The sequence below is a fragment of the Salmo trutta genome, chromosome 21 (assembly GCF_901001165.1).
Source record: "Salmo trutta chromosome 21, fSalTru1.1, whole genome shotgun sequence".
NCBI lineage: Eukaryota > Metazoa > Chordata > Actinopteri > Salmoniformes > Salmonidae > Salmo > Salmo trutta.
In genome coordinates this window covers 28,081,948-28,109,901 of record NC_042977.1, presented here as the reverse complement: position 1 = coordinate 28,109,901, position 27,954 = coordinate 28,081,948, and positions in this window count along the sequence as shown.

Genomic DNA, 27,954 nt, shown 5'->3' with positions numbered 1-27,954 from the left:
CAGCATATGGTCTCACAAGGGGTCTGAGGATCTCATCTCGGTACCTAATGGCAGTCAGGCTACCTCTGGCGAGCACATGAAGGGCTTTTTTGTTAACAAACTATAGTTTTGGCAAGTCGGTTAGGACATCTACTTTGTGCATGACACAAGTATTTTTTCCAACAATTGTTAACAGACAGATTATTTCACTTATAATTCACTGTATCACAATTCCAGTGGGTCAGAATTTAACATACACTAAGTTGACTGTGCCTTTAAATCACTACTAAGATACAGGTGCCCTTCCTAACTCAGATTTCACCATGAGGCCAATGGTGATTTTAAATCAGTTACAGAGTTTAATGGCTGTGATAGGAGATAACTGAGGATGGATCAACAACATTGAAGTTATGGCAGAGTGAAAAGAAGGAAGTCTGTATTTAATAAAAAAATATTCCAAAACATTCATCTTGTTTTCAATAAGGTATTAAAATAATATTGCAAAAAATGTGGCAAAGAAATACAATTTTTGTCCTGAATACAAAGCGTTATGTTTGGGGCAAATCCAACACAACCCATCACTGAGTACCACTCTTCATAGTTACAGTTTTGACTTAAATCAGCTTGAAAATCTATGGCAGACTTCAAAATGGCTGTCTAGCAATGACCAACAACCAACTTGACAGAACTAGATTTTTTTTTAAAGAATAATGGGGAAATATTATACAATCCTGGTGTGCAAAGCTCTAGAGACTCAGCCAGAAAGAATCACAGCTGTAATTGCTGCCAAAGGTGATTCTAAGATGTATTGACTCAGGGGGTTGAATACTTATCTAATCAAGATAGTGTTTAATTTTCCCTTTAATAAAAAAATATATGTTCTCACTTTGACATTGCAGAGTATTTTGTGTAGATTGTTGACAAGAAATGATAATTAAATCCATTTTAATCCCACTTTGTAACACAACAAAATGTGGAAAAAGTTAAGGGGTGTGAATACTTTCTGAAGGCACTGTTCCCCTCCACATCTTCACAACAACTTTGTCAATATGACTAGACCATGATAACTGACTATCCAATGTTATACCTAAGAGTTCAGCTTCCTCAACTTGCTGAAGCTTATGTACAACTCCAGTTGAGGTTTAGGTCTTAGAGAACGTTTTGAACCAAATACATTGCTTTTAGTTTTAGATGTATTTTAGACCAGTTTATTATTAGTCACCCATTCTGATAGTGACTTTGAGTGCTGTCATGTAGAGTGTGAAATCTGTCATGTAGGGTGTGAAATCATCCGCGTACATTGTCATTCTAGCTTCGTGTAAGACCAGGAAGCTAGAATGTAGAGTGTGAAATCCCCCATGAACTTCAATGAACGATGGAGATGAACTGGGTTTTCTGCACATGATATCATTTAAAGTATTTTTCTATTGTGTTTGTCATTTATCTTTGTTTGGTAATATAATTTCAATTTCATTTTGTTAAGTGTAGTCACAAAATTTCTCAATTTACAGTATATCAAGTAAATTCAAGCTATTCATTGGCTGATATGCATTTTGTGTGTGAGAACCCATTTACCTTTAAATGCTTTCTTATGTTCGCAAGTATGGCCTCAACAGTTTTGGGACCATACTGTTTGAACAATTGTTAGGGGTGTAGTGCTCAGTGATTACCTGAAATGTGGGTTATTTTTCAGTTTTGAAACAACTAATTGACCAACGTTGGTTAAATCATTTGAATTCCATTTGCCCTTACTAAAAAAATTGCAGTCAGAGTGCAGTATAACTGCAGTATGCTGCAAATACTGCGTCCAAAATAAGTTTTTTTTACTGCAGTAATTTTGCAGTGTAACTGTAGTTCAACTGCAGTTAAGCTGCAATACACTGCAGTTATTCTGCAATTACTGCGTCCAAAACACCAGACTCGACAGCAGTTACTGCACTTTTACTGCAGTTTCAAAACGGCAATCTGTTTTTGTAAGGGTGTTTCGTGTTTTTTCTGTGAGCTCAATGCGCACATTTCACAGTTTCTTGAGAGATATATCAGATCCTGCCTGAACTGTGCGATGTAGTATGGAGTTGTAGTTTCCAACAGACCAATATTCTACATAGTTTAGCGCATTTAACGTGGTAATTAATTACAATAACCATAATGTATTGCGCATCTATTGTCCGGTATATTTTTATTTTATGCTGCTGTGGAAGAGAGAAGAATGTGGGATCGCAAAATGATATGGAGAGCAGCTGTTGCTTCCGGAGGTATCTCCCTGAAAACTCAGGATCTAAGTGATTGATAGTTGGTATTCAGCAGTCAGAAAAGTATGCCTTATTTACTTTGAAGAACTACAAAACAGTGATTTTGTCAGACAGATTAGGCAGCAGCTCTATAGAGATGAGATGATGACTTGGAATTAAATAATAAAGTCATCAAATAAAATAAATTGTGAAACACAACAACTGAAATATTTTATGAAAGTAAAGTAATGTGAATAAATGATGGTTAATAAGTGGTAAGCAGTAATGGGCATACACTACCATAATGGGACTTTTATTCATTGTTTTATTCTGTGTTGTTACAGCATTCAAACCACATAATGCATGGTGTAGTTAATGTTTAAAAAAATGATCAAAACCGAAATCGAAAACTGTGATTATTTTTTAATAATCTAACCAAAACTGAACCGACCTTAAAAAGCACTAATCGCTCAGCACTATGCAGGTGTGGTCCAAAATGCTCACAAGGTATATTTATGCGGTGTTAACATCCTAGTCGGAACTCAGACATTTTCGAATTGCTAACTGTTTGAAGGCAGCACGTGTTTAACTACAACCAGTTAGCAAGTCAAAAACCTTAGTTTCCTAGTTCCGACTAATGTGTGAACATGGCATTACTTTATCGTCAATGTTTGTTTATTGAAGTTTGATAACATCCAAATGATATTCAATAAAATTGTACCACTGATACATTTTTTTCTGTGGTTTGCAGATTATTTAATGTATCTGGAGAGCATCAGATGGGGTAGCTCTTTAAAAAATATCACCTAGTCAGACCATTATTACTGTTCCAGCTGGCTGATAGGCATTATTAGGTAGGTAATGATAAGTGTAGCACAGAGAATTTTCAAACCAAGCTTTACTTGGCGATACTTCCTCAATTCCTGACATGGAAGACAACACGGCTTCTAATCTTCCATGTCTAGTTGCAGGGGGTTCGAATTTAGAAAATGGTCCGTTCATGTCTATTTCAAATCTTCACTCATTGATCGAGACAGGAAATAGACACGATGGCGGCGTACCCATTGTTGGATTACTTCATGGAGCAAAACATTGATTTAATAACGGACCATTTTCTCAATTTAAACGAACCCCCTGCAGCTAGATATTGAAGTTTAGAAGACTTGTTGTCTTCCATGTCGGGAATTAAGGAAGTATCGCCAAGTAAAGGTTGGTCGAAAGTTCTCTGTGCTATGCTTAAAGGGACATTTCACCGCTGCTCTGTTTCACTATATTCGTCCATTAATATGTTATTAACATATCATATGTGTCATACAATTATTTCCTCACTACAAGCAAATACAAGTGTTTCTGCATCTCACCGGTAGAAACAGGCCATTTACATTTCCTGGTTGTAAGCAAACCACAACATCCAGAATTCATAGTGATTTCAGGACATAGTACCGCCCGTTGGAGGTGGATCCAGTTGATATGGAGAAATATCGAAATGTCTGTGTTTATAGGCAGCATTTCTGGGATTTTGAAACTGATGGGGTTGCGAGGTTGTTGAACGTTGAAAATGTATGCTGTTCCATTGATTTTCCCCTTCACTTCAAAGAGGAAGATATCCGCCAACATCAGCACAGCAGAAAATACGTAGCTAATGTTAGCTAAAGTGCTAGCTAGTTAGCAAACTACATTTGTGACTCATTTCAGGAAACTAGGCGTATGTCGCGTGTCACTACTTCACAGGAGCGCCATTTGAATGTAAACTTTTTTTATATAAAAATGTGTTTTTTGGCAGAAATGCCTTCTGGAACATGTGAACTTTCATATGCCTTAATAACAAACTTGCATGCCATCTCTAAATGCAAATACAATTGTTAAATTACGAGCCTGGTTGGTTTAGCCATGGAAAAAGTCAGCAACCTTCCAGCTAGTCTTCCCGCTAGCCATGATTAGCTAAGATAATGAGTGGGCTGGACATGCCGAGAGATGAGTTCGGATTGGTCTGCCATGTAGCACGCTTCTGTCTATAATATGATCTGGTCAGTATGTGTAGGTAATTCTTTCTAACACAGCTTTTTTAAAAGATATCACGTAGTAGAACTGCATAAGTGCTGCTCTCCACTTTCTGGAGGACCGAGTTCTGAAATCAGTGGCGAATGATAGCTAAGGAGATGGAGAGAATTCTGGCGTTTGATTGCAAATATGCAGACTGAGTCGAAAAGAGAACAGACAGAAGGCTGTTGTATAAAACACGTTCGGATTGCATCTTCAAACTAAGGGCAACCATGGCATCCATGACCGAGAGGGAGAAGCGTCCATCCGTGTGTACGGGTAATAGAGTCTAGCTAGCTCCATTTTCAGAAATCATAAGTTTCTAATTTTGTCAGAAAGTTGTTTTAATTTCAAGTTAAAGTGTACTGTTACTAAGCTAGCTAACGTTAGCTGGCTAGCTAGATTCATGCAGGGTAGTAACGTTATGAGTTGGGATAATGGTTAATTGTTTAGCTAGCTAGCTACATGTCTAAACAAAAGACTCCACTATGCAAGTAGCTATTTCAATAGAATGTTTATGATGTCACTGCGACATAGACGTAGCTGGTAAATTCGGTCTGGCTATCTACTCCGATTTAAGAGCACTCTCGCCTGAGTGTGCCAGAGTGCAGAATAACTGACAAATTTACGAACGTTCAACACCCGTTGAATATGGCTGGTGTCAGTAAATGTTGGCAAAAAAGATTGATGAAAATGATTGGCAGCAGCACAGTTTCAGTCACCAATCTGCTCTAGAAAACATAAAAACAGTCTGACCAGCTCTGCTAGGGTGAGTAAAATGGTCAGAGTGAGCTGTTCTCTCATTTGTGTCTGGAAGTAGCTAGCAAGCGAATGGACAGTCTGACAACGCTCTGAGTTTACGAACGCCAAGAGCACACTCTGGCACTCCAGATTAAATTTATGAACACACCCGTAGTATAAGCCAGCCTTTAGTCTTGAAATCTTTGGTTGTTTAGTACATAGCCTCAGATATGAATCCTTAAAGAGATGGGTGGGGCTAAAGCTTAAGAGAGTATGAATGATGTTGAATGGGTGTAGACATTGAAGAGCTCTCCAGTAGGTACCAAAACATTCACGGGCCATTATCTCAAAATCGAGGTTACAAGTTTATCAACTTTCAAAGCAGAATTACTTTCATATCGTTCCTCAATTGTAGTGTATGATATACATTTTTTTTGCTCTGAGTCTCTATTTTTTATCCAATGTAAAAAACACAATTTCAAATGTTGCTACATGAGACCGAATCGAGTCGGTCGGTCACATTTGTTTATTAAAACCAAAATCTAGCTAGCTAGCTTTCATAATACTTTGGCTAGAGATTCCAAAGCCAGTCAATGTATTTAGCCAGCTGCTATCTGGCGAAGTGATTTGTAACTTTGCAAGCTAACTTTAGTGTCGGTAGGTTATGTTAGCTACAGCTTACTGGAACGTATCTAACCATTAGCCAGCTAGTTAACTAACTACTGCAGAGGCTAACGTGTTCTATTTAGAGTCTGATCCCATCAACTTCTGCTGTGGCATTAGCACCAATTTCAGCAATACACTCTTGAGAAAACAAAATCACTAATACAATAAATGGTCTTCAAGCCAAGTGCTCCTCAAACTTGTCACACCCTTGCAATCAATTCTTTGGGATGGGGAGATGGGCTGTTAGTATGGCAGTGCTTGTCTACTCAACATCAAAACTATAGTTCTACTTCATACCTTTTAGACTGTCAGTACAGTTGAAAGTATGGATTACATCCCTCGCACTCCTCGCAGGTCGAGTAATAATAACAACAAAGTCACAACGGTGACGTGATAGTGTGGGAGGACGTGCACCCGCGGTTCATATAAAACCTTACGACAGACCACGCACTGTCTCTTATTTCTTCGCGCAAAGTTGGCTTAGCCGTATTGCGGAAGTTGACTGCAACACGGCTCCTATTTTTCAGATTGCATCTTCCCGGGTCCCAGTAGGGTAAGCTAAACTATGTGTGAGTTGTGTGTACCGTCAGTCTGTCCAACAGCCTGTGACCTGTGCGTCAGAGTGCCAAATTCGTCCTCCAAAGCTGTGTGACAGCTCTCCCCTACCTATCCCTTTCATGTGAGGATATCGGGCTTCCTTGTCTTGTGCTGACTTAGCCCACCAGCTAGCGTGTGTTGGCCACCATTCTCCGGTGCTAACCTTGTCAAAATATCCTCCACTGCTGTGCTCGTTATCGAAGCCATTGGGCACTAGTCGTCCTTCAACTATTTGAAACTCGAACGGGTCAGATAACCATGTCTAGGAAGGTTATTAGCCTAGTGAGCTATAAAACGTGAGATTCGGATTGCCTCCCCCTGGTATTCCCTCTCCCCTGGTATTACTAGCATGCTACAAGCTAGTTAGCTAGTTTACCAACTTAACCTAGCTACTACTGTGTGTCGTCAGTGTGTTTACCAACTCCACCTAGCTGCCACTGTATGTTGTCAGCTTGGCTTACCAAACAACGGCCATTTGTGTGTGTTTCGCATAAAGAAACCTATGTTTAAACATGATATCTCTCCTGCTCCAGCCCTGTGGTCATAGCTCACCCAAAAGTATTTTGCGGGTGCTGTACAGCTCCCGCAAGATTATTGCGGCACTCTACCCTTACTGTGTATTTTCTTCATATGCTGAGCTGAGAGAATACCGCATCACCATGATGCTGGGCATGCATGGCTGTTCCTCTTGTGGAGCTGAATTACAAATAGAAGATGGTCATGACCTGTGCCCCGCCTGCCTAGGCATTGGCCACCTGCGTGAGGCCCTTTCTGACCCTGCATTAACTGCGCCATCCTGCCTGTGTAGGTGATGGAAGTGCGGATAGCCAGATGAGCTACTGTCACGGGCCTACGACACAGTGGCCCGCATGGCCCGCATTGGAAACTCCCTCTCATGCAAGCACAGAACAGGATACTCCAGCCGGAGCACACAGACCTGTACCTCTGCAACCTGAATGACGAATCTCTTCAGGCGTTTGCGTTCACGACCAGAGAGCTAGGCAGACTGATGTCCACCCTTGTTGTGACCTGTGACCCCAATGTCCGATTACTCCAGACGGATGCTGAGAAAGCTCCCACTGGTCTCCTGACTGCACTTGGGCCCTGAGGCTAAGTGGTTCATCGAACATAGGAAACAGCTCAGGCTACACCGCTTTGGAACCCACAGCCCAAAAACCAGGCATCATAGAGATGTGACAGAGGGAGGCCTGACACACGTGAACCTCACCGCTCTCACTCGGCCCAGCCCTACACATGCCCTTGGTCCTACCACCAGCCTAACACAGGTGCTTGCCAGCCACAGACGGCAATGCAGCCACCCCTCCAACCCCCAAGAGGCCGTGGTCGTGGTCAGTGCCCACCCAACCCCACACACAGGCGTGGGGGCAGAAACTGAATGGCGGGGTTCTGCCATCAGTCGATTTACCCAGCAGCACCTGACCTACTGGGCATCCCACTCCTCAGACCCATGGGTGGTGATGACCTTCTCACAAGGGTACAGGCTGCAGTTCCAAGATTACATCTCTCCTGGAGAAGGTCGCGATCACAAGAGTAAAAGCATCAGAACAGCAAAATGGCTTTTACTCAACCTATTTCCTGGTTCTGAAGAAAGACGGAGGCTTCCGTCCTGTTCTGGATTTAAAATGGTTCAAAGTTTTCCTAAAAGTTCTCCCCTTTCACATGTTGCGGACGGTCGACATTCTCCAGACCATAGCCGCAGGTGAATGTTTCACATCCCTGGACTTAAAAGATGCTTACTTTCCCGTTCCTGTGTTACCGGAACACAGGCGCTTTCTGAGGTTCACCTTCCAGGGCCAGGCATACCAGTTTGCGCTATTACCCTTCGGTCTCTCCCTGACTCCTCGCGTCTTCACACGATGTGTGAGCACACCCCTGAGCTCCCTCCACCTTCAGGAGATCAATATTCTTCCTTACCTCAATGACTGGCTCAACTGCTCCCCCTCTCGCGAGTGTGCGGCCGAGGACACAGCGCTGACACTGACCCACGTCACCGCACTGGGTCTTACCGTGAACAATGAAAAGTGCAACTTCCTCCGCGGTGGCACCATTCGGCCTGCTTTCTTTAAGGCCACTACAAGTGTGGTTCAACAACCTCCGCTTGGACCCCAAAATACAGGTGACAAGGGCATGATAATCTACTCTGCGGCCGTAGGGGAAGAGCGCCTACCTGACTAAAGGTGTCCCTCTCTGATCAATTCCCGCGAGGCGAGAACAAGTGATGACCGACGCTTCTCCAACAGGTTGGGGAGCAGTGTAGCAACACAGGTCTTTACGGGGAGAGTGGTGCCCCCGCTGGAGGAAAGAGCACATCAACGTGCTAGAACTTCAGACAGTTTACCTAGCTCTGAATCACTTTCTGCCGGACAATACATCGACAGTGTTCCACATCAACCATCAAATCGGAACGAGGTCTGTACGGTACCTACACATGGCCCAAAAACTCTTGATATGGGCCCTACCACATCTGGCCTCTCTATGAGCCATGGTCGTATTCACCTTGCTCCCAGGCAAATGGAGACTTCACCCACAAGTAGTGAAGATGATATGGCAGCTGTTCGGAACAGCACACGTGGACCTGTTCGCCTCAGAGCAAACATCCAACTGCTCCCTCTGGTTCTCTCTGGCAGAGTCCAATAGCCCCCTGGGCATGAATGCCTTAGCTCACACATGGCCAGAGGGTCTACTGTATGCTTTCCCTCTAACCCCTCTGTACTTAGCAACGCTGCACAGGGTCTCTCAGGCTCAGCACAGGCTACTGCTTGTAGCCCCCAAACGGCCAGCGAGACCCTGGTTTCCAACCCTCTTCTGGAGCTATGGCAACTCCCTCGCAGACAGGACCTGCTCTCACAGTTGGACGGCAGGATATGGCATCCCAGCCCAGACCAACTATAGCAATGGGTGTGGCCTCTGAAGAGCCGACCCTCTACTGATCGGCTGCGATCCTGCTATTATCGAGACGTTACAGAATCCCAGAGTCCCATCGACCAGGATGATGTATGCTGGTCGCTGGAAGCTGTTTACCGAATGGTGCTCTACCAGGGCGGAGGAACCGGTGTCCTGCTCTGTACCTGTTACACTGAGTTTCCTTCAGAAACTACTGGACTCAGGTCGCTCTGCTTCTACCTTGAAGGTGTATGCCTCAGCCATATAGGCTAACCATTAATGCATCAATGGAAAATCGTCAGGGGCCCACTACCAATTCTTACAAGGTGTTCGCCCTGGACTGTCCCCGCAGCATCCTGGGACCTCCTTTCGAGCATACAGAGAAGTCGGACAGCGAAATGTGTGAGTGAGCTCCACATGCTCTCTATGTGCCGGTCTGCCTACGATAGAAGGTGGACAACATAGGTGTGACCTTATGGCCCTATCCAGCCTTTTTTCCTAAGATTTTATCACCCCTTCACATCAATCAAGTCATCGAGCTGGCGACCTACTGCCCCACCTCCTTTCCAGAAGGAGAAGTAGAAGCGAGCAATTCTCCTGTGTCCAGTCCATTCCCTAAAACACTATATGCAAGCCTCGAAGCACTACAGGAAGTCAGAGCAGCTTTGCTTTGGTGGGAAGTCAAAAGGTCTTGCTTTCACACTAGGTTTTGGATGTCATCACTCAGGCCTACTAGGGTGTAGGGTTCTTTGTCCCAGAAGGTGTGATATGTCACTCAACCAGAAGTGTCATCACATCCTGGGCTGCGCTGAGAGGCGTCCCCTTGAATGAGATATGTGCAGCTGCTACTTGGTCATCGCCCTGCACATTCTCAAGATTTTACAAGGTTAACGTCGCATCCTGCCACACCATGGGCTCTTCCATTCTTATAGTGGCACTGGTGCATTTATCAGAGGTTAGTAGCGCTATTCCTCGTGACCTTGTTGGTAAGAGTCATCCATACTTTCAACCGTACTGACGGCCTGAAAGGTATGAAGTAGAACGGAAGTTACGAATGTAACTAAGGTTACATTCCCACTCTGTCACGTCACCGGCGTGACTTAGTTGTTATCATAATCCATACTTTTAATGTACTGAAGGTCTTCCAGGTATTCATAGAACCATAGTTACATTCGTAACCGCTGGTGCTTATACAGGACAAAACTTTTCACATCTTTGTTAACAGCCCATTTCAATGCCCCATGATTGACTCTGAGTGTAACAAAACACATACCAGTCTTCTGTATCCTTATTTGTTTACAGTTGACCATGGTTTCTTGTATGGCTACACATCCTCATGATCAGTCTTCATGTCTTTCCAGAAGACTTGCTGTACAAACAAATCTTCTGCAAGAGGTTGATGCAGTGGGTGGTAAAAAAAGGGTACAAGCCCAGAACCCACCACTTCAGGGAGAGGCTTGTCCGCCTGGCTGTGGAGTGCAGAAAGGACCAGACGGTTGTCTACAAGGAACCAGAGTCACTGCTCCCCAAACCTAACATCCCTGCCAACATCGACACAGTGCCAAAGTCTTCTAAACCAGCTGCCATTACCCAACACAAGAATAAGTTCACCAGCTAAAGAACATTCGGGGACCTGCCTGGAACATTCAACCAACACAACATGCAACATCCATATTCAGTTAGACTGGCTCATCCTTGGGAGCAATTTCCAAACGCCTGAAGGTACCGCGTTCATCTGTACAAACAATAGTGTGCAAGTATAAACACCATGGGACCACGCAGCCGTCATACCGCTCAGGAAGGAAACGCGTTCTGTCTCCTAGAGATGAGCGTACTTTGGTGCGAAAAGTGCAAATCAATCCCAGAACAACAGCAAAGGACCTTGTGCAGATGCTGGAGGAAACGGGTAGAAAAGTATCTATATCCACAGTAAAACGAGTCCTATATCGACATAACCTGACAGGCCGCTCAGCAAGGAAGAAGCCACTGCTCCAGAACCGCCATAAGAAGCCAGACTACTGTTTGCAATTGTACATGGGGACAAAGATGGTACTTTTGGGAGAAATGTACTCTGGACTGATGAAACAAAAATATAACTATTTGGCCATAATGACCATCATTATGTTTGGAGGAAAAAGGGGGAGGCTTGCAAGCCGAAGAACACCATCCCAACCATGAAGCACGGGGGTGGCAGCATCCTGTTGTGGGGGTGCTTTGCTGCAGGAGGGACTGGTGCACTTCACAAAATAGATGGCATCACGAGGAAGGAAAATTATGTGTATATATTGAAGCAACATCTCAAGACATCAGTCAGGAAGTTAAAGCTTGGTTGCAAATGGGTCTTCCAAATGGACAACGACCCCAAGCATACTTCCAATGTTGTGGCAAAATGGCTTAAGGACAACAAAGTCAAGGTATTGGAGTGGCTATCACAAAGCTCTGACCTCAATCCTATAGAAAATCTGTGGGCAGAACTGAAAAAGCGTGTGCGAGCAAGGAGGCCTACAAACCTGACTCAGTTACGCCAGCTCTGTCAGGGGGAATGAGCCAAAATTCACCCAACTTATTGTGGGAAGCTTGTGGAAGGCTGCCCGAAACATTTGACCCAATTTAAACAATTTAAAGACAATGCTACCAAATACTAGTTGAGTGTATGTAAACGTCTGACCCACTGGGAATATGATGAAAGAAATAAAAGCTGAAAGAAATCTTTCTCTCTCTACTATTATTCTGACATTTCACATTCTTAAAATAAAGTGGTGATCCTATCTGACCGAAGACAGGGAATAGTTTTACTAGGATTAAATGTCAGCAGTTGTGAAAAACTGAGTTTAAATGTATTTGGCTAAGGTGTATGTAAACTTCCGACTTCAACTGTACATAAAGTGTATGCATCTGAAACCAAAAAAGTGTTGACCAACTTCTGGATTAATTCATTGTGATATTCATGAAATGTATTTGGATAAACTAGCTACAATCTTACTGCTAAAACAGATGATGCAGGGAGTTGGTGTATGATTTAAAATGTCATTTGTTGGCAAGGAAACCTGTTTGAATAAAACAGTACATTACCCTGTCAATGTAGCAAATAAGTAGACGCGGCTTGTATTCAAGACAAAGTTTATTTGCTCTGGAGACCGACACGAGTTTGCACAGCAGTATGCAGGAACAGTTATGGCAATATATGACATATATACTGTAAAATAAAAATATACTACTCATGCCTATAATGAATACTACAGTTCCATAAAGGGAACACTTGCATATGGTGTGTTTGGGTGGTGAAGTGAGATGTTCGTTGTCACTTTGATACGAGGGGAGATTGTTGTTATGGGACCTTTCACATCTCCTCTTGAGAGTCATCAACGTCTTTGTATCCAAGTGTGTGAGAGAAAGACAAAAACCCATTAGACATTAATAGGCAATCATTGTGTACTGTCTCTATTCCTACTGTAGCAGCATGATGTAGAATATGAGAAATCTCACAGACACACGTTAGCTAGACAGCTCCAACACACAGGTATAGTTACTGTAAGACTAATGAGTCATAAAGCCGAAGTCATTCCTTTACTCTTTGTCATCATCATCAAAGAATTGATCCAGTTTTTCTCCTAATGAGATGCACTGAAGCTAGATAGGCTAGTTAGCTATAACGTTAGACTGAAATATATTTTAGGTATAGCAAACAAAGCTCGCTAGCTAAACTTGGCTATCTTGGCTTGCAGTGGTATTAGCAAGTCTCGTTAAGGCCGAATCAATCACTAAATTGTACTTTACTGAACAGCACTGCCTTGTGTTAAAAGAGAGCTTATAATGCTAGCTAGCTACCGACAGCAAAAAAATGTATTGGTTTGTCTTTTGCCCTCCTGTGTCCTGGTCCTCCTGGTCTAGGCTGCCGCTGCTAATTACTGGTCTTTTTCTTGCTGTCTCAACACCTCTTCAGTAAATTCCAGCTGAAATAAATAGGGCTGTATGTTCCTATATAAAAGAACATTAAACAAATGTTTAGTCGTCCAGCTTTTCTCGGAAAGACGAATCATCAGAAGCAGCCATTGTAACTAATAATTTAGCAATCTCGGATAGACAGTGCATGGTAACATAGCTCACGTGAACCTGTAAACTAGTAATGCCCCCGTTTTGAAAAGCCTGCCTTCGGTGGTGGGAACAAGGAAATAGGTCTCCCGTCAGGCTGTAGTCAGTACAAAACCAGGGAAAATGAGTCAACCTAGATATCCTACAATGTCCTGGCAGATAGGATCATCGTTGAGCCAAGTCCAATGGCTCTATTGAATACAAACAACCATATCTACAACCATATCTACTTGCTCATTTTTAGACATAATTTTTTAGATCAGACAGCAGGCTCATTCAACAAAGTACGTAATTTGTTGAACTCTCCCGGCTCTAAAAAAATTCTAAAATACAGCTATAGTGTATAATTATGTCTGAAACACCCCCGCATCAATCAGAAATAGGTAGGGAGCCTGGGAAAACACCCAAAATAGTGTCTAGCGGTGAAGTTTTCTACTAACATTATGTCTATTAGCTAGCTGGAACAGTAATAATGGTCAGACTAGGAGATACTTTATGGTCGTAGTGTATGTGGACACCTGCTCGTCTAACATCTTATTCCAAAATCATGGGCATTAATTTGGAGTTGGTCACCCCTTTGCTGCTATAACAGCCTCCACTTTTCTGGGAAGGCTTTCCACTAGATGTTGGAACATTGCTGGGGGGACTTACTTCTATTCAGCCACAAGAGCATAAGTGAGGTCAGGCACTGATGTTGGGTGATTAGGCCTTGCACGCAGTTGGTGTTCAAATTCATTCCAAAGGTGTTCAATGGGGTTGAGTTCAGGGCTCTATGCAGGCCATTCAAGTTCTTCCACACCGATCTCGACAAATCATTTCTGTATGGACCTCGCTTTGTTCACGGGGGCATTGTCATGCTGAAAAAAGAAAGGGCCTTCCCCAAACTGTTGCCCCAAAGTTGGAAGCACAGAATCGTCTAGAATGTCATTGTATGCTGTAGTGTTAAGATGTCCCTTCACTGGAACGAAGGGGCCTAGCCCGAACCATGAACACCAGCCCCAGAACATTATTCTTCCTCCACCAACCTTTACAGTTGGCACTATACATTGGGGCAGAAAGCGTTCTCCTGGCATCCGCCAAAACCCAGACTCGTCCGTCGGACTGCCAGATAGATGGTGAAGCGTGATTCACAAACTGGAAACTGCATTTATTGTAGCTGGGGATTTTAACCAAGCTAATTTGAGGAAAATGCTACCAAAGTTTTATCAACACATTGCCTGTAGTACTCGCGCTACAAAAACTCTTGAACATTGTTACTCTCCCTTATGGATGGCTATAAGGCCCTCCCCTGCCCTCCCCCTCGGCAAATCAGATCACAACTCCATTCTGCTCCTCCCTTCATATAGGCAGACACTCAAACAGGAAGCACCAGTGTTAAGGTCTATTCAACGCTGGTCTGACCAATCAGAATCCATGCTTCAAGATTGTTTTGATCACGCGGACTGGGATATGTTCCGGATTGCCTCTGAGAATAACATTGATTTATACACAGACACAGTGACTGAGTTCATCAGGAAGTGTATAGGGGATGTTGTTCCCAATGTGAATATTGAAACCTACCCAAACCAAAAACCGTGGATAGATGGCAGCATTCGTGCAAAACTGAAAGAGCGAACCACCGCATTTAACCACGGGAAGGTGACTGAGAATATGGGTGAATACAAACAGTGTAATTACTCCCTCTGTAAGACAATCAAACAGGCAAAACATCAGTACAGAGACAAAGTGGAGTTGCAATTCAACGGCTCAGACACGAGACATATGTGGCAGGGTCTACAGACAATCACGGATTACAACGGGAATACCAGCCACGTCTTGCTCCCAGACAAGCTAAACACTTTCTTCGCCCGCTTTGAGGAGAACACTGTGCCACCGATGTAGTCCGCTGTGAGCTCTCATTCTCCGTGGCAGACATTAGTAAGACATTTAAGCTTGTCCAGACGGTATCCTTAGCTGCGTCCTCAGAGCATAGGCAGACCAGCTGGCTGGAGTGCTTAAGGACATATTCAATCTCCCCCTATCCCAGTCTGCTGTCTCCACTTGCTTCAAGAGGTCCACCATTGTTCCTGTACCCAAGAAAGCAAAGGTAACTGAAATAAATAACTATCGCCCCATATCACTCACTTCTGTCATCATGAAGTGCTTTGAGAGGCTAGTTAAGGATTATATCATCTCCACCTTACCTGACACCCTAGACCCACTTCAATCTGTATACCTCCCCAATAGATCGACAGATGATGCAAACGCCATTGCAATGCACAATCCCATCTGGACAAGAGGAGTACCTATGTAAGAATGCTGTTCATTGACTATAGCTCAGCCTTCAACACCATAGTGCCCTCCAAGCTCATCATAAAGCTCAGGGCCCAAGGTTTGAACCCCGCCCTTTGCAACTGGGTCCTGGACTTCCTGACAGGCCACCCCCAGGTGGTGAAGATAGGAAACAACACCTCCACTATGCTGATACTCAACACAGGGGCCCCACAAGTGTGTGTGGTCAGCCCCCACCTGTGCTCCCTATTCACCAATGACTGCGGGGCCATGCACACCTCCAACTCAATCATCACGTTTGCAGACAACACAACAGTAGTAGGCCTGATTACTAACATTAACAAGACAGCCTACAGGGAGGAGGTGAGGGCCCTGGCAGAGTGGTGCCAGGAAAATAACCTCTCCCTCAACGTCAACAAAACAAAGGAGCTGATCGGGGACTTCAGGAGACCACAGAGACACACCCTCCCCTATCCACATCAACGGGACCGCAGTGGAGAAGGTGAAAAGCTTCAAGTTCCTTGGCGTACACATCAATGACAATCTGAAATGGTCCACCCACACAGACAGTGTGGTGAAGAAGGCGCAAAAACGACTCTTCAACCTAAGGAGGCTGAAGAAATTTGGCTTGGCCCCTAAGACCCTCACAAACCTTTACAGATGTACAGTTAAGAGCATCCTGTTGGGCTGTATCACTGCCTGGTACGGCAACTGCACCACCCGCAACCGCGGTATCCTTAGCTGCGTCCTCAGACGGCAGAGGGTGGTGCCGTCTGCCCAACGCATCACCGGGGGCACACGGCCTGCCCTCCAGGAAACCTACAACACTGAATGTCACAGGAAAGCCACAAAAATTATCAAGGAAATCAACCACCCGAGCCACAGCCTGTTCACCCCACTATCATCCAGAAGGCGTGGGACCGAGAGACTGAAAAACAGCTATTATCTCAAGGCCATCAGACTGTTAAATAGCCATCACTAGCCGGCTACCACCCGGTTACTCAACCCTGCACCTTAGAGGCTGCTGCTCTATGTACATAGACATGGAATCACTGGTCACTTTAAATGGAATACTAGTCACTTTAATAATGTTTACATACTGTTTTACTCATTTCATATGTATATACTGTACTCTACTGTATTTTAGTCAATGCCACTATGACATTGTTCGTCCTATTCTTTTACTTTTAGATTTGTGTGCATTGTTGTGAATTGTTAGATACTAATGCACTGTTGGAGATAGGAACATAAGCATTTCACTACACCCACAATAACATCTGCTAAATATGTGTATATGACCAATAAAATTTGATTTGATAAGATTGAGAAACAGTTCAGCCAGTAATCATGTATTGGTGTCACGTCCTGACCAATAGAGGGAGTATTTGTATTGTAGTTTGGTCAGGACGTGGCAGAAGGGTATTTGTTTCATATGGTTCGGGTTGTGTGTGTAGTATTTAAGGGGTGTTTGGTTTATGTATTCCTGGGTTTTAGTGTATGTTCTGGTTTTGGTTTTCTATGGTTTTCTGGTTTGTTTATTTCTTTGTTGTCTGTGTGGCTCCTGATCAGGAACAGCTGTACGTCGTTGTTCCTGATTGGGAGTCATATATTAGGAGCTTGTTTTCACCTGGGGTTATTGTGGGTATGTCACGTCCTGACCAGTATTAGGGATTATTTGTAATTGTAGTTTGGTCAGGACGTGGCAGAGGGTATTTTGTTTATGTGGTTTGGGGTGGTGGTTTATTTAGTAGGGTGTTTGGTTAGTTAGTTCCGGGTTTTGGGGTTATGTTCTGTGTTAGTATTTCTATGTTCTTTCTGGTTAGTTGTATATCTATGTCTAATTAATTGGGGTTGGACTCTCAATTGAAGGCAGGTGTTTTCTAGTTGCCTCTGATTGAGAGTCCTATATATGGGTATGTGTTTGGTTTAGTCTTTGTGGGAGATTGTTTCTTGTTTTGCCGTGTGTGCATGACAAGACTGTCTAGTTCGTTTTTGTATACGTGTTTATTTTGGTTTTTCCTTCTTTGTCCGTAATAAAGAAGATGAGTATACACTTCCCTACTGCATTTTGGTCCTCTCCTTATGACAACCGTGACAGGGTAGTTGTATTTTGCACTGCTAGTTATATTTAGCCTGCGAAACTGTCACCTGTCGTGTTTCCTGCATTTCTTGTTTTTCCCGTGTTCAACGTATTTAATAAATATGATGTTGAGCACACAACCCGCTGCATATTGGTCCACTTTTTCCGACAGTGATTTCTCATTATCAGACGACGAAGGACGTGACAATTGGTTAATTTTGATAATGCTGTTAATCCTTCAATGCCAGAAGTTTGATGGCTAATGGGGAAAAGTTCAAACAGTTTCTTGAGGAATTACTAGCCAAACCTGATGTGATATGTCTCCAGGAGACATAGCGTAAACCTACTCTAGATTTTGTAATACAAGGTTATGTTGCAGTCTGTAGAGATAGGATGGTGTGCTAGCTTTATAAAGTGGGGGATCCCATACAGGTGGGTGGGAGAGGGAGTTGAACAGGAGAATGTAGTGGTGGAGGTGTGGTTGGGAGGGGGGAATATGGTAATAGTGATCTTTTACAACCCGTGTAAGAGACTAGAGTTGCTGGCCCTTGGGAATGTAGAAGGTCAAGATAGGAGACAGATAATGTGGTGTGGGGATTTTAATGCTCATAGTACGCTCTGGGTAGGGCTACAGACTGATGAAAATGGACAAGTGTTGGAGGAAGTACTTGATGAGAAATGGCTTGTGAGTCTTAATAATGGCCGGGGAACGAGGATTTGACCCAATAACTGGAAATTAATCTGCTCTGGATCTTACTCTGATCTCAAGTTCAATGGCAGGCAGATAGAGTTGGGAGGTTTTGGAGGAATCTACAGAGGATAGTGATCACTATCCTATCATGTGTACTGTAGGAACGAGGGTGGAAGATTCAGTAGGAAATGGATTGAGGAGATGGATATATGTGGAGAGGGGTCAGTTTCAGGAGTTGAGTGAACAGGAGCTGTCTTAGGTTGATCTCAATTCAGATATAGAAACAGTGAATAATGGAGTAAGAAGAGCAATAGAAGGGGCCGCAAGGCAGGTGATTCCTATGGGTACAGGGGGGAAAAGAGTAACACAGTTCCCTGGTGGACTGAAGAGTGTAGAGAAGCTGTGAAGAGTAGCAACAAGGCCTTCGGAATGTTGAAAAGGTTCCATAATTACCAGCACCTGATTCAGTAAACAAGCACAAGCCATAGTAAGGAGGATCGTTAGGACAGCTAAGAGGGAGTGTTGGCGCCGGTTCTGTGGGAGAGGTATGGGGGATGATGAGGAGGGTCAGACAAGATTAGGATCTCTCTGTGCTGAAAAGTGGGGAGATTGTTGCAGTGAGAGATATGGAGAAGGCAGAGATGTTAGCCCATGCATTTGTGAAGGTGCACAGCTCAAATAATCTGACAGAAGAGGGGCAGCGTGGGAGAGAGAGGGTCAGAGGAGAGCATCCAGGGGTCCTGTATCAGAGAGAGAGGGTGGAGGATACATTGAATGCCACTTTTATGTTGGCTGAGATGATAGAGCATTAGCTAAAGCTGGGGTAACATCTTCTGGGAAGGATGATATGTGTTATATCATGATGGCTTATCTCAGTGACACAGCAATGGGGAAAGTATTGGGCCTTTACAATAAAGTGTGGCAGGAAGGGAAAATGCCTGGAAGTTGGAAGCAAGCTGTAGTGGTGCTGATACGGATACCAGGAAAAGACCCTACTAGTTGACATCTCATGTATGTAAACTTATGGAAAGGATGATAACGGAAAGGTTGACTTACTTACTGGAGAGAAGAGGACTAATGTCACCACCATCAAAGTGGATTCAGGAAAGGCAGGGAATGATGGATCCTGTACTGTGACTTGAGTCAGTCATACGGAAGGCACAGGCAAATAAGTAGGTGGTGGTAGCTGTTTTCTTCGATGTAGAGAAGGCCTGATATGATGTGGAAGGAAGGCCTGCTTATCAAGCTGGATATTATGGGGGTTGAAGGAAGTGTTATTAATTGGATAAAATATTTTATTTTTGGGGCGATCAATAGAAGTGAGGGTGGGGAGCTCTATGTCAGAAAGCTAAGAGCTAGATAATGGTACTCCCCAGGGAAGTGTCATTAGTCCTTTGTTGTTCTCCATTATGATTGAAGATGTATTCTCCCGGGTGGGACCTGATACTGGCAGGTCATTGTTTGTGGATGACATCATCTGTGACATAATCGTTCCATGTTTGTTGTTTTATTAAACATTTCACCTGCACCTGCTTCTCGACTCTCAGCATTTCCGTTACAATTGTTATATTTAAGTAAAAGTAAAGATACCATAATAGAAATGACTCAAGTAAAAGTGTAAGCCACCCAGTAAAATACTACTTGAGTAAAAGTCAAAAAAATATTTGGTTTTATGTATATTTAAGTATCGAAAGTAAAAGTAGAAATCATTTCAGATTCCTAATATTATTTATTTATTTACGGATAGCCAGGGGCACACTCCAACACTCATACATAATTTACAAACAAAGCATGTTTGTTTAGAGAGTCTGCCAGATCAGAGGCAGTTGGGCTGATCAGGGATGTTCTCTTGATAAGTGCGTGGATTTTACAATTTTTCAGTCCTGCTAAGCATTCAAAATGTATCGAGTACTTTTGGGTGTCAGGGAAAATGTATGGAGTAAAAAGTACATAATTTTCTTTAGGAATGTGTAAATTAAAAGTTGTCAAAAATATAAATAATAAAGTAAAGTACAGATACCTCCAAAAACTACTTAAGCAGTACTTTAAAGTATTTTTACTTAACTACTTTACACCACTGGTAGAGACAGAGGGACGCTGTTTCGCTCGCTCTGATGCTTTCTCCTGTGAGATACATTCAGCCTCTTGCGAAATGAAGGAAAATTGACAAACAGAGACAACAAAAGATTTTATAATAAAAAAAATCTTGGTAATTTTTGGGGGAGGCTTCCCTTGGCGTCCATGAATACACGCAACTGCCCATACAGCCAGGAGAGTTCAAGAAGTGATCAGTGAAGTTGAGCAGTGGTCCCTCAGGTGGGCTTCAAGTTTTCAGTTGAGAAAACACAGACTGTGTTTTTTCTAGAAGGAAGGTTGGGGAAGAAATATACTTGAAGTTGTATGGAAGTAATATGGGGAGGGTGGGAGTGTTTAAGTTCCTGGGGGTCTGATTTGACACTCAAATAACATTGGCGGAGCACATTAACAGTATTTGTCAAAGGACATTTTTGAATGTGATGCGCTGCCTGTCAGGAATGGAGTGGGGGGGCAGATAGAATGGCGTTGAAAATGCTATATATAGCGCTGTCAAGGTCATCACTGGATTATGAAAGTATAGCATATGGATCAGCAGCTCAGACATCTTTAAAGAGCTAGATGTTACCCAGGCCCAAGCCATAAGAATATGTTGTGGAGCACTCAGGACCTCCCCGGTGGCAGCAATGCAGGTAGAGTTGGGAGAGATACCGTTAAAGTTAAGAAGACAACAGCTAGCCATGACATATTGGGTAAATCTACAAGGACGGAAGTTTACAAATCCTACAAAAAAGGTACTCCACCTGAGTGCAAAATCTGTTGAGGAAGGAGTAGATTCAGTTATAAGTGAACATTTAAGAACACAGTAGCTAACCATGCTTTCTTGAATATATTCACAGATGGATCTAAGGACCAGGGAGGAGAGGTGCAGCTTTTAGTGTTCCTTAGTTGAAGGTGGCAGTGACAAAAAGAGCAATGGATAATTGATCTGTTTACACAATGAAGTTGCTGGCCATACTCTTGGCTGCAGAGTGGGTGGAGGAGGTGAGGCCTGGCAGGGTAGTCATCTGCTCTGACTCCTGTGCAGCACTGATGAGCTTAAATTATTTTGTGTCTCGGAGCAGACAGGATGTATTGTATGAGGTTTTGCAGTGCTTGTATAGGGTGAGACAGATAGGCGTATTTGTGATGTGGGATTAGAGGGGAATGAGGAGGTGGATGTTATCACCAAGCAGAATCTTAAACATCCTAATGTTGAAATGGAATTGTCAATCGGTAATCAGCAGCCACAGGGTTGATAAAAACAGGGGATTTAGTATTTAATTATGTATTTTGTTTCCTTAGGGAGATGAGAATATTGGGTAGGATTTAGACCTTCCCTGTCTCTGGTCCATAATCCAGTCCAGTTGGTGGTGGTAATACACCTTAAGGTTGGTTGCCAACCACCATATAAAATCCACAGAAGAAGAAGAAGAAGAATATCCCGTGTTCGTCACCGCGGTGCAAACATTATGGGTGAGAAGCGCTTCGACCTGAAGGGATTCAGATGTATTTACTGCTGAACCTCAGGTTGAAACATATCGGCTATACAGAACAGGGCTTGATAAATTGATCAATATTGCCACCATGTGGTTGTACAAGTGTAGCCTACTCTGTTAGTCTCAGTCCTATAGAGCAGTGGTGTTTCTCAACCTTTTTCGGTTACTGTACCTCCAACTAAATGTTGCTCTGCCTGGAGTACCCTAGAAGTACCGCCACATTTTACCAGTAGGCCTATGGTCTCATGAGTCTTCTCAAGTACCCCCTATGAATAAACCAAGTACCCCAGGGGTCCTAGTACCCTGGTTGGGAACCACTGCTATAGAGTATATACAGAAATGTTCAATCTAAAACAGAAATATAACTAGCTATCAGGATGTATCAGTTTGACAAGAGGTCTGCAGTCATGAACAACTGCTGTCTTAGATTTTGTATTTTATTTTTGTGTGCAGTAGATTGCACAAAACAGAGATCATATCTCTAAAACAGATGATGGCTGTGACTGATTTTGTAACACCTTAGAGGTGTATGGTAGGTAATGACATTGTAATAATACTCATTTGAAAAGAACAGACAGTTCAGATCAGTGATATATCAGTACTGTGCTCCCCTATGTTATTCTCTTCTGTACATACAACACATTTTTTTCCTGCTTGTATGACGTCTGTTTGAGGTAGGGGGCAGTATGACACCATGTACAACATTGAGTGAGCTCCATCCCTGATTATTTCTATCAGTCTGAAGACCATGCAGGGTAAAACCATTGATAGTGGACTTTACCCCTCTCTGTAGGGAGACCAGGTCAGTGGTTTTGTGGTTCAGTACCATTTCCCCCTGTTACTGTATACACACAAGGTCCTGTCTATTGTCAAAACCCCTACAGCATTATCACCTGATACAGCATGTCCTGTAGGATTATCGTCCAACAACAGGAGGCATTTCAGCTTACTGATGCCATAAAGCTCTGGCTGTTTTTCAGTGTAAACTTAATGTCCAGTGTAACTATCTAATTTCACCAAGCTGACAATACTATTTAAAGGTTAATCACTTTAACAGGATTACTTGTCCTTTTGCACAAGAGAGGACACTCAGCCCTCTTCCGTGTTAATTTGGCAGCAAAGGGCCAGTGTAAAGGATCAGTTAATGCAAGTAATCACTCAACACTGACACAAACATGTTCAAAATCAGTCTTCCTATGGGAATATTCAATATTCTGCCTTATCTCAGCTCACTGGTCACCATAGCAGCACCCACCCGTAGCACACGCTCCAGCAGGTATATCTCACTGGTCATCCCCAAAGCCAACACCCCCTTTGGCCGCCTTTCCTTCCAGTTCTCTGCTGTCAATGACTGGAACAAATTGCAAAAATCGCTGAAGCTGGAGACTTATATTTCCCTCACTAACTTTAAACATCAGCTATCTGAGCAGCTAACCGATCGCTGCAGCTGTACATAGCCCATCTGTAAATAGCCCATCCAATCTACCTACCTCATCCCCATATTGTTTTTATTTACTTTTCTGCTCTTTGCACACCAGTATTTCTACTTGCACATCATCATCTGCTCATCTATCACTCCAGTGTTAATTTGCTAAATTGTAATTACTTTGCTACTATGGCCTATTTATTGCCTTACCTCCTCACGCCATTTGCACACACTGTATATAGACTCTTTTTTTCCTATTGTTTTATTGACTGTACACTTGTTTATTCCATGTGTAACTCTGTGTTGTTGTTTCTGTTGCACTGCTTTGCTTTATCTTGGCCAGGTCGCAGTTGTAAATGAGAACTTGTTCTCAACTAGCTTACCTGGTTAAATAAAGGTGAAATAAATTAATAAATAAAAAAATACAAATTTCCTGCACTTCACTGCTTTAAACGCCATTGGGATGTACAAACATTGTGTGCCACTCCATAGATAACAGATACTTAGTAGTCAATGATGGTTTATTCCGTGTAAGTATATGTGACAGCTCCTGGGAATGATGCTCACTGCTCACCCTGTGGCAATAGCAAGAGCAGGATGTTTATTCACTGCTCACAGTCTGTTAATAGCTCCAAAATCATCTTCCCTGCGTCTCTCTTTCCATGTCACAGTGCTGAATATCCCTCATGACTTCTTATCTGTTTCTGCTTCAGCTTTAGTCATGCAGTGATTAGCAAGGCAGCCCAGAGAAGGCCAGCAGGGAGAGGTGGTGAAGGTCCTGAGAGGTGTTGGGAATCAATACCTTGTTATGATGAAATCTGAGGGCTATGCTTTTCAAAGGCATTAAAAACCTCAGAAAGGACAGACACACAAAAGGGATTTGAAATCCATCTATTGAGCAGACTTGACCGCTCTGGCAAACACTGACAGGCAGACAATCTGTCCAATTGTTTGGTGTCCCATTGAGTTTAGTGCCTTTGTGTTGACGTGACTTATTTGCAGGACAGGAAATACAACTACTGGCGAGGCATTGTGAAGCAATATCATCACCATAGGAGGGAGGAGGAGAAATTGAAACATTTCAATATCATGTACAGTAGGCATATGTAGGAATAAGGCAAATATTTCTTACTACAGAAGGTGTGTGTTGATTGATTTATTAATGGATTGTTATTGGTTAATTTGTCAATAAATGGGTTTCTAATCAATCAAGCCTTTTTCATAAAATGTTTTATGATTAAGGTATAGAAATCCATGTATATTGTGGCAGAAGACTAATGAGAGAGAGAGACATTTAGTTTTTGATGAGGTAATGGTCACATTCCCCTGCTCAGATGTTTAATGCATCAACCAATGGTTGCATGCTACGTCATCAACTGTCATTGACTGACAGATTGCTATAACATGTGGTTAGCTGATACTTAAAATACCTATCCAGGAGTTGTAAGATCTGGCATGCGTCAGCAACGCCTGGGCAGCAGATTGCGCCCAATAACTACTGGAGCTACTGTCTTGCCAGGTAAACAAAGTAGTCATAGTTGTATGGTTTGTTAAGTTGTAAGGTTTGTTAAGCTTTGAAATGAATGGTTTTTGTTTGGCATACATTATAAAGTGAAAAATCAGAATCTCAGTATGATTCTGTTACCATGGAATTGGCCAGAGCCTATGGTGGGGGTGAACAGACTGAAAGAGGAAGATGTGTTCATATGACTGTTGGGAATCCAGGTGCAGAATCTAAAACATATACAGTTACTTCCCAAAATAAAGGAAACCCCAACATAAAGTGTTGTTCTGGTGGCCACCGAGCCACCAGAACAACTTCCATGTGCCTTGGCATAGATTCTACAAGTGTCTGGAACACTATTGGAGGAATGCGTCACCATTCTTCCATGAGAACTTCCATAATTTGGTGCTTTGTTGATGGAAAACATTGTCTCAGGCGCCGCTCCCCAATTTCCCATAAGTGTTCAATTGGGTTTAGATCTGGTGAGACAGACAGACACCCTTTGAGACCCCTCTTTCAAAGTCACAGATCTCTTCTTCTAGCCATGGTAGCCAAAATAATGGGCAACTGAGCATTTTTATACATGACCCTAAGCATGATGGGATGTTAATTGCTTAATTAACTCAGGAACCACCCCTGTATGGAAACACCTGCTGTAACGGTTGTCGTCTGGAATGGAGGACCAAGGCGCAGTGGGTTGAGTGCTCATAATTAACTTTAATGAGAAAAACACTAAACAAAACGATGGACGACGAATACAGACTTGAAGGCACAGACAGCAATTCAAGAAACAACCTCCCCCAATTTACAAACATACCCTAATATATAGGACTCTCAATCAAAGGCAACTAGACAACACCTGCCTTCAATTGAGAGTCCACACCCCAATTAACTAAACATAGAAACAGACTAACTAGAAAGAACATAGAAATAGACTAACATAGAGCAGTGACCAAAAAACCCCGGAATACATAAATCAACTACCCTCTACATAATACACACACCCCGAACCACATAAACCAAATACCCTCTGCCACGTCCTGACCAGCCTACACTAACAAAATAACCCTCATACTGGTCAGAACGTGACACCTGCATTCAATATACTTGGTATCCCTCATTTACTCTCAAGTATTTTCTTTATTTTGGCAGTTACCTGTATATTCCAAATGCATTAATTTAAGAACAAGGTTTTGACTTGGCCTGTATCATATAGGCACTCACCACTCATTGCGATAATTCCATTTTGAACTGTAAATATCTTTAAAAACTCTTTCAAGCTGTTGATTGAGAGCTCTCCCTGGCAGTGTAGGCGTTTTTATCATTAGGAAATGATAGATGCAACATGTCTTTGAGGAGTGTATGAGGGTGTTTGTTCATGTTTTTGATGTGAGGGAAGTATAAACTGTTTGTCCCTGTTAAGAATCCTCTGTTGCTTCAACTGTAAATCAATGGGATGTTGAGCAAACAAATATGCTTACAAATACCTTTTGCAATAGTAAAGCCAGTGTGGTATACAAAATCATCTAAATACTAACAAACACTATTTAACTCCCTCAAATTCTAGGATTTTTTTGTAATTAAGAGACTATGTATTATTAGTTCTGTTGTTGGAGCACTTGGGCTCTATTATATCCCATCAGATGTGTGAGAACAGATTGACCTGGCTTGCCATAAAATACACCAATGCCAACCTACAGTATATACACATGTACTTACTAAACAGTCTCTCGTTGGCATTTAAGCATCACAATGATCTAGAATGAGTCTCTCTCTATCTCTCTGTCTGCCTGTCTGTCTGTGTCTCCCTCCCCCTTTCACCTCATTCTTTCTCGAATGTGAAATTGAATGAGCATTTACCCGAAGAAATGCTTGGAGACAAGTCTTCCTCTGGGAGAAGGAAGAGATTACCAACCGCGTGGCTTTTTGTAGGTCACAGGGAAATCAGACATGAGACGTGCTCATGCATGGTGGACAGATATGAAATCACTTCATTAAGCTATTGATAGACCATGTAATGAGGTAGTAGTTCTCTTTTATGTTACTGACCAATAGGTGTTGTGTAAAATGGAGGAACCAATCAATCTGATCCATGTACAGACAATGAGTGTAGATTAGAGATCTGATTCAGCCAACCAGAGGAAGGTTATACATTTTATAGCTTTAGTATTCAAACGTGTTACGTCCATTTAGAAATGGTTACACCGAGTTGGAACTGTACCGAAAGTAGCTGTTGTTCATAGATTTTATTTACCAACTGTTACCACAGTTATGTAACGGAACTTGAAAAGTGAGGTGAGGTTAAATACTGAAGTTACTCTTTTTATAGTTCACAGAATCCACAAAGGAAATTGATTCGACCACAGCAGAATTATTTCACAACTGATAAAAAATGGGGAAATGATTTCCCTCGTTTAAAAAAAGAAAGCGATTTTCAAATTGAGTCCTTCCTGACTTCTCCATAAATCTGCAGTGTAAAAAGGGCTTCAGAGCACCATAGTCCCTGTTTGATGAACAACTTTGTTGCCCATGGCTGGAGCTAATTAGAAGCTATTTATAATCATGGGGAAATGTATCTTAAAACGTCTTACATCTAGATGTTCCGCTAGCGGAACACCGCTCCAATATCCAATGATAGGGCGTGGCGCGAATTACAAACTCCTCAAAAATCCAAAAACTTCAATTTTTCAAACATATGACTATTTTACACCATTTTAAAGACAAGACTCTCCTTTATCTAACCACATTGTCTGATTTGAAAAAGGCTTTACAACGAAAGCAAAACATTAGATTATGTCAGGAGAGTACCCAGGCAGAAATAATCACACACCCATTTTTCAAGCTAACATATAATGTCACAAAAACCAAAAACCACAGCTAAATGCAGCACTAACCTTTGATGATCTTCATCAGATGACACTCCTAGGGCATTATGTTATACAATACATGCATGTTTTGTTCAATCAAGTTCATATTTATATCAAAAACCAGCTTTTTACATTAGCATGTGACGTTCAGAACTAGCATACCCACCGAAACTTTCGGTGAATTTACTAAATTACTCACGATAAACGTTCACAAAAAACATAACAATTATTTTAAGAATTATACATACAGAACTCCTTTATGCAATCGCGGTGTCCGATTTTAAAATAGCTTT